Genomic DNA, 9,349 nt, shown 5'->3' with positions numbered 1-9,349 from the left:
TTGCGCTGTTTCCACTCGTCCCCTCAAGGCTGAAGATATTCTTATCTTCGGTCTTGCGAGTCTTAAAGCAGCAAAACATTTTTTCTTTCAAAATTTAGAGAAATGTACTGTTTTCCATTATACTATCTACTATATGGGTCATTCCACGTCAAATCGACCAATAGTTGGACTCGACCCCTTTCGATTTGGATAAATTTTGGTCAGAAGTTTTCTTTTATCCTATAACGAAGTTCTGCCAAAGGAAAAAAATTAAAAAAATTTTTTTCAAAAGTTATGCAAAATCCAAAATTTCACTATTTTCCATATTTTTTAAATTTATGTTTCAAAAATCTCGAAAACTATTGCAATTAAAAAAATCGCTTATGGTAAACTTCAAAGGGGACACTTGGGGCTATTAAAAAAAAAAAATTTCCAAAAAAAAATTTTGAAAAATCTCCAATTTGTGAAATTTTGAATTTTTGAAAATTGTCAAAATTGACCGTCGACAATAAATTTTTGGCTCAAATTTTTTTGTGTACTACCTTGTACCAATCTTAAAAGATCCTGAAATTTTTGGAACTGTTTTTTGTTTTTTCAAAAATATGAATTTTTGAAATTTGTTAAAAAAAAATTTTTTCTTAATTTTTTTTTTTTTTTTTTTAATCAGTTTGGCAAATCGCGTAATTTTGATATTTTGAACAGTTGAAATTTCATTTAGTGGCATAATGATGAGAAAAAAAACATTAATGATATTTGTTTATTATTGGTTATTAATTTATTTAATAGGGCTTTTTACGTGTAAGTTTACTTGACATTCTGTTACGAAAATTTTTTTTTCTTCAATTCTTCAGTTACTGTTGTTGCTCCTTTTCTTTTTCTTAACCTGAAAAATGTTAATATGACTTAAATCTTTAAACCCAAACTTAAAATAGATAAAGTACTAACAGAGAAATTTCAGATTTTTACCTGCTTTTAATATCTGGTTCTTCAACGAACTCGTAGATATTTTCTTTTGCCCATTGGAATAGCTCATCAGGTATTTGAATTTGGTCGTCAGCTTTAGATTGGAGGTTGGCTCTGTCAACCTTCCGTTTTAATGTTCCGCCTAAACCATCACTTGGACCTTTTCCATGTGAAGTTGCAAAATAATGCCATTCCGCTGGTATTTGAAAATCTTCCTCATGATGCAGCAAGTTCAGCAAATTGTACCGATTTTTATATTGAGATGCTGCACCATCCGAAAAATAAATTATTTTAGAAATGTCTGGGATTTTATTTTTCAGAAACGATGTCAGTACTTCCTGGAAACTATAAACTGCTGTTGTATTATGCGTCAAGTTGTCTGAAATGATTATCAAATTTAGAGGTACTATATTGTCGACATTTTCATCAATGGATCTATAATAGCAAGCAAATGGATGGATTGTCGCTTGACTATTATTCCAATAAGCTCCTTGGACACTGTTTTGAAGTAAAAATGAGTAATTTTCTGAGAAGTCAGCAACAACAAGTACTTGTCCAACTTCGAGATTCTTTTTCGTAGTTTGAAAAAATTCAGCCTGTTGACGAGCAACAAAATCATGCTGAAGGAATTTTGGAATAGATTCTACCAAATTATCAACGAAATCATCAGTTGATTTCACAATCGTTTCCAAAGAACATCGATCTACTTGAGTCCATTGTTTATACGTTATTTCATCTACAAAGTTATCATTGAAAATATTTTCGATCGTTCTTCTTAATTTTGTCGAGCCAGGACAGTTACTACAGGTTCCCAAATAACTTGATCACTCGTAGGCCGAGGACAAATAACCATTTTCAAGCAATCTCGATATGAAGAAAACGGTTGACTTTCATCGCTACATTTTAATTTGTCAGGATTTTTGCACCATGAAATGACAGTTTAAAATTTTCGTGAATGAGACAGACACAAACTACGTGAGTGCCAGATGAACCTGCTAGAACACATTCAGGGGTCTCAGACTAGCAAATTTTGAAAAACTGACTTTTTTCAAATGGGTATTTCTGCTTGAACAATTGATAAATTTCATTTAAATTACCCAAAATCAGCCGTTTTGTTTTGGAACCCGTTGACCATTCTCATGAACAGATTTAAATTCTTTTTTACCTGGTAACTCTCTACTTACATCTTGATTTCGATAAAATTGTTGAATTTTCTCTTCAGTAGTTTTTAATAATGAATGACCTTTGTTTCTTTGTGGAGTGAATAGAATGCCATCTTCACTGACTTTTTGTTTTACTTTTTTCACCATGTATGTAGATGCTTCAAAAACATCAACAATTTTTTCTGTTGACCAACTTAAAGGCAAAACAGATAAAATCTGTAATTTTTCACTCACTTTGCTGCAGTTATTAAATTTTTCTTTTAGCTGATTTATTATTTCTTTTCCGGTTAATTCAGGAGTATCGTCAATGTTCAATTGTTTATTTTTAATTGTGTCAGAATCATTTTCCATAAGATGTTCAAAGCATGATTGCAGTTTCGATGTCATCTCATGATATTTCCGTTGAGCGTATGTTTTTGATCGATCTAAATCTTTTTTTTTTACAGGAGATAAATTAAAAATTTTGGCAATAGAATTAAGGCGATCTAGATGTATTTCAGTAGGTGTAAAAGTTTCACCGGTTGAGCTGCACATTTCAGATGTTGAAGTTGTCACATTTGACAACTGCAAGTTCTCAGATAAATTAGAGGACATTTTTTCGTCCACCAGGCTTTGAATTAATATTGGAGTTCCTACTTGGTCAGGTGTTTCGGATGGTTTTGATGATTTGGAAACGGAATCTTCAGAGACACTCTCAACTAGTTGACTTTCTTCGACATTCACAGTTTTTTCAAATATTTCAACTTCATTTTGATGTTCTGGTAATTCACTATAGACTCTTTTAGTACAAGAAATGCATAGTTTACTTCCCGGTATAATGGAAGGTAACCTAATCTTACACTGTTCGAACAATTTTAAACTGACTGGTCTCAAAGATTTACGAACTATACTGTCATGAAGTTTAAAGGGATCAGCACAAGATTTTTGATTTGAAGTATATTTGATACGATACTGTTTGTCATGTTGAGAGCAAATAAAACTAACATCTGTACCACTTCTAGAATTCAGAGTAATCTGATCTTCGTCAGAAAAATCTTTGCAATTAATAAATTTTTCTTCAGAGCATATTTCATTCTTAAATAATCCAATCGAACACTTTTTATTTTCCATCACTAATCTCTTATTTTTTCTGCACTCAAAATTTTAACTAGATAATGTCCTCAAATTAAACACTTGATAAGATAATTGTTATAAGTTTAGAATTTGAAGAAAGAGTTATTTCTAGACACTTACTTAGAATGATGACTGTCTTCGAAATAAAAATCAGAAAGGTTAACTTGATCTTACACGTAAAGATTCAAACGTCACGCCACAGATGTCACCACTTCTTCTACTTTAACATCAAATGATAATACAGGTGTCAGTATCATTTTTTTTACGAGTTTTATTTTGAAAATGATCCCAAAAAATGTCATTAATGTTTTTTTTCTCATCATTATGCCACTAAATGAAATTTCAACTGTTCAAAATATCAAAATTACGCGATTTGCCAAACTGAATAAAAAAAAAAAAAATTTAAGAAAAAATTTTTTAACAAATTTCAAAAATTCATATTTTTGAAAAACAAAAACACAATTCCAAAAATTTCAGGATCTTTTAAGATTGGTACAAGGTAGTACACAAAAAATTTGAGCCAAAAATTTATTGTCGACGGTCAATTTTGACAATTTTCAAAAATTCAAAAATTTCAACAAATTGGAGATTTTTCAAAATTTTTTTTTGGAAATTTTTTTTTTTAATAGCCCCAAGTATCCCCTTTGAAGTTTACCATAAGCGATTTTTTTAATTGCAATAGTTTTCGAGATTTTTGAAACATAAATTTAAAAAATATGGAAAATAGTGAAATTTTGGATTTTGTGATAACTTTTGAAAAAAAAATTTTTTTAATTTTTTTCCTTTGGCAGAACTTCGTTATAGGATAAAAGAAAACTTCTGACCAAAATTTATCCAAATCGAAAGGGGTCGAGTCCAACTATTGGTCGATTTGACGTGGAATGACCCATATATAAAAATATATTAAAAAATTTTTTTCAATAAGTTTTCTTTTTTTTTTTTTCAATAAAAAAAATTTTTTTTTTATAGGTTTCTTGAATAACTGTTAATACAAACTGTTGGCTCGTTTTTGGCAATTTTTAAATTTTCGTTAAACGAAATTTCCAACAGGAAAAAAAAAATTCTATTATTATTTTGTAAGTTATTGATTTTTAGTTTTCCGCAAATGAGCCATCAGTTTGTTTAAATAAAAAGTTTTTTTTTATAAATGACCTTAACTTCTACGAAGTTGAAGCTGAGGTTCTGTTGTCTAAATCGGTGATTTGTAGTCTTTCAGTCGGGACGTGGTTCGTTGACTTCTGCTTCGTCGTCCCCCTCTTGGCCAATGTCTGAAGTCGGATTACTCGTAGTTGATCCTGGTGTAGGGACTCGTAGGAAGATTTCGTCGTCCCCCTGTTCTTTATTTCTGGTTGGTTTCTTCCTTTTTGGTGGTCCAGAGCTATTAATGACATTTTTACTTCATTTTCTTCTAGCCCTTGGTCCCATGGCTCGAATTTGTCGATGATCGTAACCGGATCCTGAATTTTTGTGAATGAATTTGAAGCTTCGTTGTTAAATTTTAGGCTCGGGTTTAATTTTTCCAATGACTGGTTGGAACTCGGGGCGATAAGGTCTATTCTTGTTGACTCTCTTGCAATTGTGCCTACGAAGCCGAATCAAGGAGCTCTCTTGGTGCGGTTTCGTGGGTCGAATTCTTCTAGTCGTGGATCTTCGAGGAGTTGTCTCAGCTGATGTTGTGCTTGTTCAATTTCTGCCTCCATTTTCTGATGGCTATTGACTCTCATATATGTCATGCAGATTGAATGGTTAAATTTTACCGCGCATATTTCGTAAGCTTCCCAAAGACTTCGAAATTTTTCGACGTTGATGGAGCTAACCAGTTGCCATTCTTCTCGTATTAGATGGATTTTCTTGAACGGGTCATACAGAAGACTTGGATTTGCCTTCATTGGTTTTATTTTGACTTCCCCTGCGCCCCAGGCCAGGTATGCGAGCCCCAAGAGGAGAAGTAGCACAGTATTCGTGATGGATTGATTTTCTGAAACAAACGACTTGGGTTCTTTTTAGTCAAATTTCAGCGGCTGGTTGGTTTAGCCTTATTTGGGTGGGATAATTTTCGTTTCCCATTTGTCGTGTTTTGCTCTAGTGATATCTTTCGCGAATATACGTTGAATCTCGGATATTTTACAAATTAAATTCGCTAGATAGTCGTTATATGATAATTTTTTTTTTTTTAAATCCGGAAATTGGGTTAGTCTTCGAGCTGATTTTCGATTATTTTTGTTCAAAGGGATTCGTCTAGTACCTCGACGTTCCCTTTGCACAAAGTAATCGTTATTGGACAATCTCTTAATTCGTGTCATAAATATGCTTGAATGTCTAAATTATCAAATTCGCCCCCCTGCTTTGCACAGCGGAGCGAATGAATGTCATGTTTGTGCATCGACTGTCGAAGATTTCTCAATCCTTCGATCAGGTCAATTGGGTCTACTTTTTCGAAATGTTTTGTTTTGATAAATACCGTAAAAATTTTGCAACGCCTTAACTTGGTGACAAATACATCTCCTTTTGTAGGTTTTGAGGCATGGAGATCATCGGCATTTATAATATTTTAAGTCGCGGAGAAGCTTTGCTACGGGTTTTGTTATTCCACAATCAGCTGCTAAAAAGTGTACCAAGTGGTCTCGCGCGTAAGTGAGCCCATCACGGCAAATAGAAAATTTTATTTTGATTTCGGGACTTTTGAGCGGTACATTTTCATCAGAACTCGAGGGTGAGGATAACTTTGGCCGATGATGTCTTTCAGCGAAAAGATCTTCCGCTTCTTCGAACGTTGGTGGGTCGTTAGCGACAAAGGGTGGAGCGAGTCGGTAGTTCCTAACGTCATCCCCCACTGTAATATTCCCGCTTGTAGTTGGTCTATCATTGGATTTATCTGGATCGCTAGAATTTTCTGAATTATCGCGCGATTTATTTTTATTATTTTCTAAATTTATTAATTTAGTTATATTTGACGAATTTTCGCTCAATCGTCCCCCTTCTGATTCGATGAGGGTGTTATCTGGGTCGGCTGGTTCGGTTTCGGCTGTTTCATTTATTCCTCTACCGTTTTCGTCTACGATTTGGCCGCTAGTATGGTCATAATGGATACCCATGGCTGCTAGTTCATCGGGAATGAGGACTCTTGCGAAGATTGGAGTTCGGGGTTCTGGACCGATATTGCTGCTTGATCCTTCTTCGAACTGGTCGCTGTTATCTCTCAGAAATTCATCGAAGTTAATTTTGGGTATTATATCATCATTTAACGAGTCTTCTTCATTTCGCCAGAGAGTTGGGTGTTTGTCTAAGGACTCACGAATTGTTCTTGCGGTCTCCGAGCTCGTTCGTTATATTTCGGCATACTCTTGGGGAGTGTAATTAGATATTGCTTCTTCTCTACGGATTCTTTCTAGTGCTCTCTCTGTGTAGCATTTTCCGTTGGAGGTCGTCTTTTGAGGAGTTCGTCAAACATTTTTACTAGTTCCTGGGTTTTTCGCCGTTGGTTTTGTGGAAAGATCTTATTGCTGTTCTTTTCGGCTTCCTCTTCCTTCTCTGCTTCGTCGTCCCCCTCTTGGCCTATATCTGGAGTTGGATTATTCGTGAATGGTCTTAGGGTGGAGACTGGTAGGAAGACTTCGTCGTCCCCCTGTTCTTCATTTGCAGTTTCTTGTGTCCCGGGGTCTTCTGAATTTCTCTCGAATCTGCCAGTTTCTCGGTAGTTGATTTTTGGTGGGACTTGCGTTTTACCAAATTCTCTTCTTCTGAGACGAGAGGCAATCGTCTCTCTTACTTCTGGAGCGCTGCTGACTCTTGGCCTATTTTTAGATCCGAGAGGGCGACCGGGGCGTTTGGATGATTGAATCGCGTCTTCGTCGGAGAGTCTTTTATCTGGTTTTTTTTGTTTTCGTAAGGCCGAGATTGGTAATGCTATCGAATGATTTTCGGTAATATCGTTTGTCGGGTATTCTCGAGGTTCATGACGTCCTTCTGGGATATACGAGAGCCCTTCCGCGTATTGTTCCGTGATTTTACGACGAACTACGACGTTAAATTTGTATCTGCTTAAATGAGAGCGCCATTTAGCTTGTCTTTCGGTGATAGTTACACTATCTCTTAGCCAGGTGATACAAGGGCTACTAGTTATTAAAGTAAAATGTTTTTGAAGGTACGGTCGGAACTGTTGAATCGCGTATACTACCGCGAGACATTGTTTTTCTACGTCTGTATATCGGGTTTCAGTGTCGTGAAAGACTCGTGAGGCACATGACACTATTTTCTCTCCGTCTCTATCTAGGTCGTCGTCCCCCACTGCTGTCGTTTGACTGAGGATTCCTGATATTCCCGAGTCTGACGCGCTGACAGCTAGGATGAAGGGTTTGTTAAAATCTGGGTATTTTAGGCAAGAGTCTTCACAGAGGGCATTTTTGATATCATTAAATGCCATTTGTGCTTCATCAGTCCATATAAAAAGCTTTGTTTTTCGCGTAAGATCTGTTATGGGCTTAGCCCTTTCAGCGAAGTTTTGGATGAATCTCCGATAATAATTTGCAATTCCCATAAATTTCCTGGCTTCAGTATGATTTCTAGGTCGTGAGGCATTTTTAAGGGAGGAAACTTTTTTTGGATCTGGTCTTATGCCTTCTTTAGTAATCACGTGACCTAGATAATCCACTTCCGGACAGAGAAATTTACATTTTTCGGGTTGAAGCGTGAGACCTGCTTCTCTTAATCGATTGAAGAGTCGTTGAACTCTTACCCCATGCTCTCCTAGGGTTTTGCCATAGCTAACTAGATCATCTATGTAAATGAAAAGTTCTGTCCCTTTTAACCCGCTTAGCGTGGAGTCCATCATTCTCTGAAAGATAGACGGGGCACATTCTAGACCAAAGGGCATACAACAATATTCCCAGTGACCGTCTGGTGTAGAAAACGCCGTTTTTGGCGCATCTGCGGGATGCATTGGGATCTGGTGGAATCCCATGGCGAGATCAAAGACGCTGAAGAAATTTGCGTCGCCTAATTGATCTAAAATATCGATAATAAGGGGTAGAGGGTAGGCATCCCCCCTGGTTATTTTATTTAATTGTCTGAAGTCGATAACCATTCTATATTTTTTTATAGAAGGATCATTAGATTTTTTTGGTACAATCCACAATGGTGAATTGTACGGAGAATTAGATTTTCTTATAATCCCTTGTTTTTCGAGATTTTCAACCTGCCTGGCGATTTCTTCTCGATGTTCTGGGGGAAATCGGTATTGTTTTATTCTTACCGGTTCATTAGTGATAGTTTCTATCCGGCAGGTGAAATTTTTCGAACGGCTTAGTTTATCTCCGGGAAGATGAAAAACGTCGTGATTGCTTCGAATGAGAGTCTGAACTTGCTCTCTTTCTTCCTCGTTTAGATGATTTAGAGGAATTTTCTGAATTATCGTCTGGATACGTTCTTCCGGATTAATTACACGACTGGTATTTTCTATCAAGGGGTCATCGGACTCGTCCCCGTCTGAGCAAGGGTTATCGAACTCGAACTCTTCAAGTGTTTGGGGTCCGATTTCTATGTCAACTGGATTCGAGTTAAGATTGAGAACCATACACATAGCGTATCCATCCTCTACTTTGACAACAGCTTCTCCTCCGAGCACTCCATCTGGAAGATCCATTCGAGGGAGGTATCCTTCGCTCTTCTCGAAATCTTGTACAGGTATTGCTATAACCATTTTCATACGAGGTGGTATCGTATAATTTGAGGAAGGTGTTGTTTGAAGGCTAAAGGAGATTATTTTTGTAGGGCGAGATAATAAAGCTAAAGTTTGGTTATCGTAAGAAATTTCAGCCTTTACGGTTTCAAGGAAGTTGTTTCCCAGGATTCCCACTCCAGGGAATGGTAAATCCTCGCGACAGACTTGGAACTCGACTTCAATATTAAGAATTTTTAATTTGGCTACTCCTAGAGTCTCGAAGGTACTGTCGCTGAGACCTCGGAATCTTCTAGCTTTTCCAATGTCGATAATTGTTTCGGGTTTTAAAGCGGATGAGTTGATGAGGCATACATCCCCTCCGGTATCGATGAGGAATCGCTGATAATTCCCTAGGAGCTGATTACATGATAAGTATATTTTCGGCCCAGTTCCTAGAGCGAGGATCTTTTGC

General features: G+C 36.4%; 1 long non-coding RNA gene across 1 annotated transcript; it reads right to left on the bottom strand.

Moving 5' to 3' along the window:
- Positions 1–817: 817 nt before the first annotated feature.
- On the bottom strand, positions 818–1,017 carry LOC123268880. Its single transcript, XR_006510325.1, has 2 exons — positions 946–1,017; positions 818–862 (listed from the first exon to the last, which is right to left on the bottom strand). It is a non-coding gene; the product is annotated as an uncharacterized LOC123268880 (long non-coding RNA).
- Between the last annotated feature and the right edge of the window lie 8,332 nt (positions 1,018–9,349).

This window comes from Cotesia glomerata, linkage group LG7 (genome assembly GCF_020080835.1).
Source record: "Cotesia glomerata isolate CgM1 linkage group LG7, MPM_Cglom_v2.3, whole genome shotgun sequence".
Lineage (NCBI taxonomy): Eukaryota > Metazoa > Arthropoda > Insecta > Hymenoptera > Braconidae > Cotesia > Cotesia glomerata.
This window is presented reverse-complemented; position numbering and strand designations above follow the sequence as displayed.